The 12,940-nt window shown below is 42.7% G+C and overlaps 1 non-coding gene across 1 annotated transcript; it reads right to left on the bottom strand.

Annotated features, from left to right (window-relative positions):
- Positions 1 to 312: 312 nt before the first annotated feature.
- On the bottom strand, positions 313 to 385 carry TRNAS-UGA (transfer RNA serine (anticodon UGA)). The gene has a single exon. It is a non-coding gene; the product is annotated as a tRNA-Ser (tRNA).
- Between the last annotated feature and the right edge of the window lie 12,555 nt (positions 386 to 12,940).

Here is a 12,940-nt window from a genome sequence, read left to right as displayed (position 1 = left end):
CCTTGGCGGTGGATGTGGAATGTCGTTGTTGCGGCAGGCGTCACGAGAGCGTGACCTTTTTGGGTGAAGGCAACTAGTCAATAAACCCACATGTGCTACCTGAAGGCATCAATGTTGCCGGATTCGAGACCCTCGTTATGTAATAAACGAGAAGAGAGGGGGTTAACCGAGGGGCCCGATTTTTATTAGTCATATCGTGAGAAGCCAACAAACACTGACACCAAGGACAACATAGGGGAAATTACTTTTGCTTAATAAATGGAATGAAGAATCGATTAGTTAATGGAAATTAAAGTGGATGAAAAAATAATTTGCCGCAGGAGGGAACCGAACCCACAACCTTCGCATTTCACGCGCGATGCTCTACCAATTGAGCTACCGCGGCGCTGTTTCCCCATCCATTTTCTTGGGTATATAGGTGTACTAGCAGAACCGTGGGAGTGTTAGCCAGCGGCACCACTCACAGATGTTGGCGGCGGATGTGGAACATCGTTGTTGCCGCAGGCGTCACGAGAACTTGATCTTTTTGGGTGAAGGCAACTTGTCAATAAACCCACATATGCTACCTGAAGGCATCAATGTTGCCGGATTCGAGACCCTTGTAATGTAATAAACGAGAAGAGAGGGGGTTAACCGAGGGGCCCGATATTTGTTAGTCATATCATGAGAAGCCAACAAATACTGACGCCAAGGACAACATAGGGGCAATTACTTGTGCTTAATAAACGGAATGAAGAATAAATAAGTTAATGGAAATAAAGTGGACGAAAAAACAACTTGCCGCAGGTGGGAACCGAACCTACCATCTTCGCGTTTCGCGTGCGATGCTCTACCAATTGAGCTACCGCGGCGCGGTTTCCCCATCCACTTTCTTGGGTATTTAGGTGCACTAGTAGAACCCTGGGAGTGTTAGCCAGCGCCACCACTCACAGACCTTGGCGGCGGATGTGGAACGTCGTTGTTGCCGCAGGCGTCACGAGAACTTGATCTTTTTGGGTGAAGGCAACTTGTCAATAAACCCACATATGCTACCTGAAAGCATCAATGTTGCCGGATTCGAGACCCTTGTAATGTAATAAACGAGAAGAGAGGGGGTTAACCGAGGGGCCCGATATTTATTAGTCATATCATGAGAAGCCAACAAACACTGACGCCATGGACAACATAGGGGAAATTACTTGTGCTTAATAAATGGAATGAAGAATTGATAAGTTAATGGAAATAAAGTGGATGAAAAAACAACTTGCCGCAGGTGGGAACCGCACCCACAACCTGCTAAACAAGTTCTAAACCAAGTTCGAACCAATGCAACTTTATTAGAACTAAGCTATTCTTTACTTCTACCAGGCGTTGAATGTAAACCAGTATGTTCCTGAGCTTCCGCAGATAGGAACCACGGCTGTAGGACACTGGATAGTTGCACTTACTTCCCCACTTGACGAGTTGGAAGACAGGTTTTGTCGAGATAATTTGATCTTGTAGGGGATTGCCGACAGTGCTTCCGATAAAAGGGCACAAAGAGAAAAAATTATCAGAGACATTATATCTCAGAAGCTCCACTTTAACGTTTCATATGAGGAGATACAACGCACCCACAGGCTCGGCTCCTATGTTTCAAATAAGTGCCAGCTATTATTGTGAACTTTACATCATCAAAGGTAAGAGATTTTCTCTGACGAAGCAGTTTGCCCTCAAAGCTTTTCGTTAGCAAATACCTCTCGAGGGCAAAACTCCGCGGGAACGGCTGCTTGAATATTGTACAAACTCTGGACAGACATTCTCGCTACGCGTAAACAAATTAAATATGAAATGTAGTGTATTGCCATGTTACTGACCGTGTGTGCGAACTTGGCAGCCGCACAACACCGGTAACATTGATAATGCTTCCTGCATCCCTGCGTCAAATTCCGGCAGCTCACGCGCACTACCAACGTAGCTAGCGCGACTGCACCCGTCCAGTCAGCTGTACTTTTTATATTTTAATGTGCGTAGTCTGTATAACAAACGCAACTGTTTATCATCGATAATCGACACATGTTCCGCGGATATTGTACCACTAACTGAAACGTGGCGTTGCTAAGCAATCGCCAACCGTGAAATACTGCATTACGAAGCAGACTAGACATTTGATCATTCTGACCGTGCTGGTCATCCAGGCTGTGGTGTAATAATAGCGGTGTGGGATACAGTTGTTTCCAATGTTAATATAGTTGACAGTAATTTAGAGCTTATTAGTGCATGTATATTTATAGGGCGTAAAAGGTTTATCTTTAGCGTATGTTACAGACCGCCTGTGTCATTTATCATATTTTGTCACAAATGCACGATGTCCTAAATAACGTAACTACAATTTCCCAGCTGCCCTTTATTTATTTTCTGCAACTTTAATTTACCTGCTAATAATTGGACTACTGACCTGCCCAGCCTCGTGGCGAATTCGATGTAGTGTTTGTGATTTTGAAATATGTGTCTGGATTTCAACTTTGGGCAACTTGTCCTTCAGGAGAACTGTTGCTCACCTCATACTGCTGTTGTACTAGATTTGCTGCTTACGACAACTGCAGAACTCGTTTCAACCCTAGCTTTTTTTTTTTGCTTGGCCTAAGCAATCATTGCTTTAATGACTTCAGTAGTCAGGCCTGTACACTTCAGAAAAAGCAGGCCAAATTGAGTAAAGATTATAAAAACACAAATTTCTTTGCCATAAATAACGAGCTTGTAGCATTCACTACTGACCTAATGCTTAGCTTTTACAGTCGCACCGTTCAAGAAAATTGACCTCTCTTTAAAGAAAAAGTTACCTACTTGGTCGATCGCTACATTCCTAAAAAAATATCTTCTTTCTTCTTCCAAAGCTCCTTGGTTTAATGCCGATCAGAAGCGCTTGTTAAACAAGACGAAAAGGATATTCAGCCGAGCGAAAGTGGCGATGACGTCCGAACAATGGCACGCGTACAACTGCGCTAATCACGAGTACAAAAATGCCATTGCGCAGCAAAAGATGTGTTCCACAATTGTACCTGGCCCCTCCTGCTTAAAGATAACCGTGAGCAGTTTTGGAATGTAGTTCGTGGCAGCAAATCTAACAGGATTTACTTGCTCGATAGCAATGGTGATGCTGTTTCTTATGGTGACTACTGCAATGTGCTAACCGATGTTTTTGTTTCTCGCTTTTCTTGCTTAACAGCCTTTGCTATGGCCACACTCGCCGACTCTGGCTCTTTTCCAATAGATTTCATCTCTGTAGATTCAGCGGGGATGTGCCATCTGATAAAAAATTTAAAGTTGTCTAGCTCTGCAGGTAATGACCACATCAATTCGATATTCTTAAAAAAATACAAAGTTTACTGTTGCACTATACTTGCCGAACTCTATTTGCAGTCTTTACACATTTCTAATTTGCCATATGATCGGAAGGTGGGTAAGGTGGTTCCACTTCACGAATCAGGTAACACCCATCCTCCCCTAAACTACAAGCCGATATCTTTAACCAGTGTACCCTGTAGACTTCTGGAACACATCATTTATGCAAACTTGGTGTCTTTCCTTGAATCAAATGTGTTTGTTTCTCTTCTTGTCAATACGGTTTCAGGGAGCACTTCCCTTGTGAAGAGCAGTTACTCTCTTTTACGAACGACCTTTTTGCAGATTACGCCAAAAATTTGATAACCGAGTGCAATTTCTAGATTACCCTAAAGCCTTCGACACTGTATCACACAAACTCCTCCAGAATTGAGCAAACTCAATGTAGATCCTAATATCTTAGACTGGATTCAAGCCTTCCTGACTAACTGCTTACGCTAATGATTATGACTCCCCTACTGTTCTTCTTACTTCAGGCGTACCACAAGGATCGGTTTTGGGCCCATTTACTATTTCTTATTTATAGTAATGACTAACCTGTCGATATTAACTCCAGCATTAAGCTCTTTGCTGATGATTTTATGCTTTATTGCGTAATTAGTAACCCACAGGACGTTTCTATTTCGCAATCCGACATTCACGCTATTTCTAACTGGTGCGACTAGTGGCTTATGAAGCTAAATACTTCAAAATGTAAGGTCATGAGAGTAATGCATCACAATAAATTGAACGACAACTTTACTTATACCCTACCTGCTCTGATTTTAGCCCTTGTTACTAGTTACCGCTATCTTGACGTGCATGTAACTCACCCCCTCTCATGGAATATACACGCTGAGCAGTAATTAATAAAGTTAATCGCATGCTTGGATTTCTACGCAGGAATTTTTCATTCGTTCCCTCCGATTTAAAGATTAAATTGTACGAAACTATAGATAAATCAAAACTAGAATTTGCTTGCTCTATTTGGAACCCATCTAGTTGCGCTTTGATCACGGCCCTTGAATTCGTTCAGAACCACGCTGCCCGATATGTGCTCTCTAATTACTCTCGCTACGACAGCGTTTCTTCAATGAAAGCTAATTTAGGTCTACCATCACTTTGGTTACGCTGCAAGGGCTTCCGCTTAAGCCTCTATCGCAAAATTTTTCACACTCAGCCAACACCTAAAAACGACCTTTTCCTCCATCCAGATATTAGAGAGCTTTAGCTTATCCGGAAAGCCCCGTTAGCGTTGGGGCGTTTTACCGGGTGCGAACTGCGCATGCGCATGACTTTACCGGATACCGTATTGCGTTACCGGATTGCCGGATCCGGGTACCGTCCGCTCCGACCCAGGTGGCCAGATTACCGCGTCTACACCGACGACCAAATAAGCCGAGTCAAGAAAAGCAAAAAAAAAAACAAAACAAAGAACTACAAAATGGCTGTCCCTCCCGTCGTTCGTTCGCGCAGGCGATTCATGCCGAGCGACGACATTATTATATTAGAAGTGCTTGCACGAAACCCGTTCGACGATCCCGCGTTGTGGGGAAGATCACCGAAAAACTTTGTGATCTCACACAAGTGGTTCGTAATGTACGAAGCGTGAGAGAAAGGCTGGACCTCCTCCTGGCGCAGTTCTTGCGGGAGGACATAAAAAACAGGAAAAAGTAAGTGTTCCAGACGTTTATTACTCGTCGATATCCTAAGCTAATATGTTTGAGCCAAATTTTCTAAATGCGCCTGTTTGCTTTACTAGATCGGGGACGGAGGAAGATTATGAGGCGGTGCACAGGCTGCTACAGCAGGTAGAAGACCTGGCACGTGAGTGCAGCTACCGCCCGCCAAGATCAGCGGTGCGGAGCCGCCGCGGCACTAAGGGCAGGCCTGTCTGCGCTGCTGCGAGCGCCGCACGGGCAAAGCAGCGCCAGCCCAGCACCCGCAAGACAGCTGCCATGGACTGCTTCGCTGCCTCTTCTACTGATTGTGGTAGGAGACTTGTTACTTCACTTTTTCTTTTATTCTTCTTTGGGGGGAGGGGGGTAACATGCATGAGTGGCGATGTTAGCACTCAACTCGATTGCTATATACAATGCTGCATGTCCTTGTGCCATACCATATGTATTGCTATCTTTATTCATTTAACACCTAAGATTGGTCGCTATATGGCTTTCTGAAAGCGTGCATTCAAGTATGCATACCATGTTCATTTTATTTAGCTGTGTAGCTGCAGTTTTGAATCATGAGAGCCAAGTAATTACTGTAATTACCATAATCTAAATGCCTGAAGCCTGCTATTTTTTATGGGACTGCATTTTAAAATGTGTAAATCCTGTAGAACTGTGCTGCTGCTTCGTCTTGAAAGTGCAGTTTTCTCCCACAATTTCTTTAGGCAAATATTTCACCACACGCGCCTCCCTATGATTGAACTGTTGGGAACCAGTACAAGGAACCTGCCTTAAGTGTTAGCAAAGCTACGGTTTTCGTTTTAAATTTCATGAAATTTTATGCTCTTTTCTGTCTAAAGGGGAGAACAGCGACGTGCAGGTGTTCGAACAGGAGCCAGAAGAGGAGCCCGACGACCCAGGCAGGTGGGCCTCAAGTGGATGGCCTGAGTCGCCTGAGCCATGTTGTCTTATGTAAAAGTACCTTATTCTCAGTGCATATGATAAAAGCTCAGTAAAATAGTACCGCTTTTACTCGTTTCTTCAAGTAATCTGTTACCTGTAGTCTTGAGGAAGACATTGTTAATGTGCTCATGTAATGGGCGCCACTTCGTGGGTTTCTGCAGAACTCATTTACTCTATCAGTATCCTGGTGCTTTGAATTGTCAATTAATTCTTCCTCATCTTGTCTTCTGGTTAGCTCAATCGGTGGAGGAACTGTCCTGGAAAGGCATTAGTCCAAGATTCAATTCCAAAGCCAGGATGAATTTTCTTGGAACTGTGCAGCCTTCTTTATAGAAAAAAGGGTTTCCTTGTAGCTGTAGGCTACTTTCTGTGGGATAACACAATTCTTTCCTTTCATGAAACTTCCCCCACATTGCTGATTTCCACAGAACAGTGCATTTGCTCATACTGTGTACTCATCAAACTGTTCAGTAGTGGTAGTTCACCAGCCAGTGCATTGAATGGGCTGGATGGACAGCATTTGACCATTGTAAATACTTTTTAGGTGGTTCGTGCTATTTCTGGCTGTAAGGTTCTTTTGCTATCACGCAAACTTTTCAGATGCTTCAGGGCCTACATGTAGAAAGTTGCATTGATTGTTTGACCTTAACATGAAAATTCGCGGTGTACCATTACATGGCAATCTGGAAACGCAATCAGCATTATTTTTATTATTTCAGCTTTTTCTCTGCGACTTCAGCTTGGTGTACTTGTAAATTCGTCTCTTTGCCGATGACAACTGATGACAACTTTACAAAAATGTATTCTGTAAACTTAACCCTTCCAATCGATGCAACATTGTTCTTAAACTTTTGCACAGGAGTCATCGGTTTTGACACCATCTTGTTGCAAACGTGCCTTTTTCCAAATGTTATGTCATAATCTGGTGAACATACAATCTTCCCCAAAACAAGTGCTTCTGCCAACATTCTAGCGGTCGTTCGGCAGTCACGGAATGCAAGAGAATGGAAAGAACCAATGTTTCCATGTCGCACGAGGTGGAGTGGAATCCATATCTTGCATCGTCCTAGGGGTCTTCAAGGCCTTCCCCCCAAAATACTGCATCCACTTGAACACAGTCCTTTCCTTTAGGGCGTCATTTCCATGCGCGTCTTGCAGCTTTTGATGAATTGCTTCTCCATTGTTGGCCAATTTTGTAAGTAGCTTGATATTCATTCTTTGGTTTCATCTGCTCTTCAAACTCAATTTCAACAACAAAAAGAGTGAGTTGGACAAAGAAGTGCTCACAAAAAACTCTTGATTGTCTTACAGCGGTTCAGTTTTTACCAGAGGTCCACAGGGTGTTTTTGACTGGAGAGAAAAGGAGCATTGTGCCACTAAATGCCTTCTCCCACTTTGTTAAAGAATGTGTTGCTGGACTATCATGTTTTCGTGACTTTGTTGCTGACTTACTGCCTGAACTTTTGTGATGGCAACGCAAAGCACAACACAAAACAAGTTAAACACGCAAATTTCATAAAGCCCTTATATTTTAATTTTGTTGCCAACCAATTTAGATGTGAACATTACCATGGCATTGCAGCGTGTCAAGAGTCGCATTATGTAAGAAGCAGACCTATGCAATGCCCAAGAAGCATTAGTAAAATTGCCTTTGTTATGGACAGCTCGCTGGCAAGCTTGTTTTTATAAAGTCTGCCAGAGTGATGGTTTGTTGGCCATTAATGCAAGCCAAAATGAAGATTAAGTGTACCATGTATGTACATAGTCCCTAAAGTTTGCCAATGTGAAGAAGTATAACACGGCAAAGATACAGCTCAAGGAATTCCCTGTTACAAGTTTGAAACATTTTAACCCTCTAGCATTTAGCTTGCTTTTATACATTGCTACAGGTGGAAGGACGTGGTTGTAGAATATGTATGGTTAAAGGCACCATACCAGGAGGATAAAACATTTCCAGGAGTTAGACCATGAAGTGTGACAGTGTGTATATTATTGTAATATGCAAGCCTGTGCATTGTTTTGTATAACAGTGTTGTATTCTCATATTTCTTAACATGTAAATTTATTCCAAGTTGTGTTCAAGCAACGTGGGTTGAGTTAATTTTCACTTATAGATGATTTTGTTTTGAAACTCAGTCTGAATGAAATGTCACTATGTGCACGGTTATTGAAACCCACTAATAATGTTTAAAATAATAGTAATCTTAAAACACGTGGGCAAAAAGATTGTGCATGTTTTTAGTCCTCAGGGATAATTGCCCACAAACTTTCTCATCCTTTGTTGCAGTTCATTGCAGAGCTCATGCAAGTACCATTGTTTACTTGTATATAGGTTGACTCCTACATACTGATTTCACTGTAAAGAAATAATAAATTGACTAAAGGGAACTCATATTTTTTTAGAAAAACTAAGAACTTCGAGCATGACACCCCTTTCTTTACCGTAAGTTTGGCTATTAAATCTTGGTAATCGACGCCTTAAACTGCATCCTTGTTGGGACTGCCGGAGAAGTCATCCTCATTGCATAGTTCGCAGGTATCCTCAGCACCCCAAATTACGTACTCATTGCGATCGAGTTCGTTGGATAGCAGCATTTCTTGAAGCTAGTCTGGATAATCTCCAGACTGACTTTATGGCCTGCGCGTCGAAGGAACTCCATTAGCTCATGAATATTGTTAGCTTTTTCACGAATGTAGATCAAATTTTTTTTTGCACTGAGTATGAGGCGATAGGTCATTTTGGATACCATTCCAGGAAATAAAGGCTGACCTATATTGAAATATATACGGTAGTCCTGCATAAATGAGAAAATATTGCCGGAGACTGCAATTATTAGTTGTCAGTCAGCAACATAAAACTGCTGATGTGAGTGGCAGATTTAGGACTTCTGAAATATCTGGGAACAATTTTTTTAGACCCTTAAGCATGCAGATAACACTAAAATGTTAAAACACTAAACGATAGAAACAAATAACATCGATTATATTCCTCAATCTATGGAAGCCACATAGAGAGCTTTATTGTACTCTGCGCGTTTGTCAATGACCTGATTCATGTGCAAATTTTATACTCCATTTTTTTACACCTGAAGGGCAGCCGGCAAGTCCCAGTGACATCACACGCGAAAACCCACACAGCGGTCACCAGTGGGCACAGGTGGTAATGACGCCCGTTTGCCATTACAAGGTAACTAATTCGTTTCACTCCCTCTTGCACTGTAGATAAGGTATATACAGTATATATATACTGTATATACAACTGCTTGTATGTATATACAAGCAGCTGTGTATACAGACTCCCTAAGTGTCATGAAAGCCTTGTTGTCAATCTTGAAGCATAAAAACCCCGTACTTATTCAGCTCTATTCCGAGCTGTGTAAAGCTTATCTTGCTAACCATCATATCATTATATGCTGTGTACCCAGCCATAGGGGAATCAAGGGTAACGTTCTGGCGGACCAGATGGCCACATCAATTGCATCACATGCTGTCAATCCTACCGCTGCTGTCCCTGTCACAGATCCGAAGCCTTTCTTACGAAGGAAACTGCGAAACCACTTGCAATGCATGTGGAACATAGAAACAAATAATAAACTGCAGGTGATAAAGCCACAATTAGGTTCTTGGCCCTCTGCAACAAAAACATGGCGAACAGATTTCCTATTCTGTCATCTCAGAATAGGACACACATCTGGGACCCATAATTTTATACTTTCTGGAAATGAACCTTCAACATGTGGTAGATGCTGGGAGAGGGTGACCGTCCTCCACATCTTACTTGAGTGTCGGGAAGCCGAAGCTGAGAGAAAGAAACATTTTCCTCTGGCATAGCGCTATTGTATCCCGCTTCACCAGGCTATGTTTCTTGGCAAAGAACCGCATTTTAACGCCAAAGCAGTCCTCAGTTTCTTCAATGATGTTGTCCTATATGTTATTAGTCCCACACATTCGTATCGCTCCCTCTCTTCAGAGGATGCCGCTGTGATAGCAGTATTGCATAACACATGCCTTCAGGACCTTGTATCTCAAGGGCTCTGGTGAGGCCATAGTGCTGTGGCCAGTCTTTGATTCTGACATGCTTTGTATATCATGATTTTCGTAATGTACTTTAAGGCTGATAGTACACGTCATTAGCCATCGCCATAATCTTACTACACGTAGATTTTACAGACTTTAGAGCGACTGTTTTTTAGGCCCCTTTACAGCCACGTTATATCAACTTCATAGAATGTATCACTCCACTGCGAAATCACTAACACTGGCATGACACTCTTTGGCAATACCTGGCCCTTGCGCCAATAAAAACCACACATTCATTCATTCATTTCCCTCTTGCACCACAGACACGCTGTATCCATTGTGGTACTAGCAGTGCAGCCAGTAATAGTAAGGCCAGCATTTTATGCTTCAATAATATGACTGATTGGATGCTGCCAACTGCCTACTTAACACATTCCTAATGCTTTCTATCAGCAGTTGCATAAATAATAATCATCAAGTGAGGCCACATTGGTAATGATGGTAGTTTTTAAACACACTATTGGTGCATGTCATATAACTGTCCCCTTGCCTATAAAAGTATTGTCACACCTATATGGTCATACTGTTTGTAGTATGTACAATTCAGCAAAGCTGCATTAGTCTAGTGAATACTGCATGTCTGAAATTTAAGTGAAAAGCCAATTTTCAACACTGCTTACTGCAGTTAGTGCCAGTACTGCCTGATGTTACAGAATTCCTAAATGCACACTCAGGTAATATTAAATTTTGCATTTTAAGAGCTTCCTGCAAATGCAATGGGCACCTGCCATCGGACTGTGCATGGCAACAGCAGCAGCGGCAGCAACAGACCATTGCCACCTGCTGCCCCTGTACTAGCGACCCCTCGTGAACGAAGGACACCACTGGGAGGTAAATAACTTTCTTCACAAAGAAGCTGGTGTCACAAGCGCTTGTCTGCCTTACTGACCAAGTCTGGCAGTGGGGCGCAGTGGAATGCAGTGGAGGGTTTCATGTTACGCTCATGTATGTTTTGCGCACTGTTTGCCACTGCAAACTCGTCAGTTGGATTAGCGCATAGCGTAGGCTCGTTAATTGCGCAGTTCGGCACTTGTTTGTAGATAGTTGCATATTCCGACCATGGTCGAGCTTGTGGTTCTGCAGTGTTACACCGGGTGCGAACTGCGTGGTGCTTTCTTTTGCTTTCATTGTAGCAAGTGTGAAGTGTTATTCATGTATGAGTGGACAATACTGAAAATTAGTGTGAATGCATTGAGGATTGGGCCAGTTCCATGACATGACTGTTTGGTTTTCTACATGCTGTGGAAGAAGGAGCTGTCACTCAAAAAATTGGGAAGGAGAGCAGGACCGAGCCATGCAGCAAGCAAGGAACATAAAATTATCACGTAGTTATCTTTTGCGACCTTAAGAGGAAGGTTTAGCTCAGGAGCTTCAATCTCAATCCACAGAAAATGAGATATCATTTTTATTAGAAACCATTGCACCGAATTTGATGAAATGTATTGCATCTCAAAGAAAAAGATTAAATCTAATGACTGTTGGCAGTAAATGTTTTATTTATGGTGTCAACTTTAAAAATAAAAATCGCTTAAAATCCAAAATTTTCTGAAAAGGTTACACTGAAGTTTACAGCGATGTAGCACAGTAAAGAAAAATGATATAACTCTGTGAATTGCATCTAACTGTACATTTGAAGCGGACATAGTTGACATAGTATGAATGGTTCTGAAATAGACCACTAACATGCGAGTAGGACTTTCGCACTACTTTTATGAAAAGTGTAGCAAATCCATGCACAATATAAATTGATGTCGAATTTGTTCTGAGTGCTGTAATGGGCGTAGCTTACAGAACTGCGCATCTGTTCTTGGTGCAGAGCTACAAAGTTGTAAACTTCGTGCTTTTATTTTTTGCAAACTTACCAAGTTCGCGAAAAAAAAAACATTCAGGCCTTAAATCATAATTTCGCTTCCAAAAGTCACTAGACTTCTTTTCTCTCAAATGCAACAAATTTCATAAAAATTGGCCTAGTGGCCGATTGTAATACATGGTTTCAATAAGCGTTTCTGCGTTTCACATGTATTTGAATAGGCAGCATTGTTGTTGGACCACGCTAAAACTTCTACTTTACATTTTTGGGTGAGCTAAACAGTGGTTACTGGCCCGATGTGGCTTCTGATGCATTCAGAAAGGGGTGTTGTATTTAGCATGCGACAGAACGAAGGTGGTGGGGGTCTGTTCACACAGATCAGGCTGTTCTATTATTTTTTTCGATACGGCCATTTATTTTTTTTTTAATTGTACCTTCAACAATGTTGCACGCTGACCCCTTAATGAACTGTACACGAGGCATCAATGCGTCTGTTGTGCAGGTGCCAGTATGTCGTGAATATGTGGCACGGGGTACCTGTCGGGCATTGTGACACTGTTCAGCGCTCGATAGTACCCGCAAGGACGCCAGTCACCGGATGATTGCTTAGGAACCATGTGAAGGGGAGATGCCCAAGGACTGGAAGATGGTTGGATGACACCCAACTCCAACATATGGTTGAATTCTTGTCGTGGCACCACAAGTTTCTCGGACGACAATCGACGTAGTGGAGCGTGAACCGGTGGTCCAGTAGTGGTGATGTGGTGAAACACGTCGTGTTTTACTGGGGATCCCACTTGACGCTGGTGTGTCTGGTCAGAAAATTTGCTCAGTATGGAAGTGAAACGAAGAGGGCCTGCTGGCTTGACCAGCATAGGGCTGAGCAGCGTATGTCTTGAAGGCTTGCCTTTTACATCGCTTTGTGATACAGGGTCCTGTAACTTCCGGTTATGCACGTCAACAAACAGTCCGAAGTGGCGCAGAAAATCCGCCCTGAGAATGGCTAATTTCACGTCGGCTACTATGAAAATCCATTGCAGCGTTCTCTGCAGGCCCAGGCTGACGGTTAGGGAGC

This window comes from Dermacentor variabilis, unplaced genomic scaffold (assembly GCF_050947875.1).
Source record: "Dermacentor variabilis isolate Ectoservices unplaced genomic scaffold, ASM5094787v1 scaffold_12, whole genome shotgun sequence".
Taxonomy (NCBI): Eukaryota; Metazoa; Arthropoda; class Arachnida; order Ixodida; family Ixodidae; genus Dermacentor; species Dermacentor variabilis.
The sequence above is the reverse complement of the archived record's forward strand: the minus strand, read 5'-3'. Positions and strand labels throughout refer to the sequence as shown.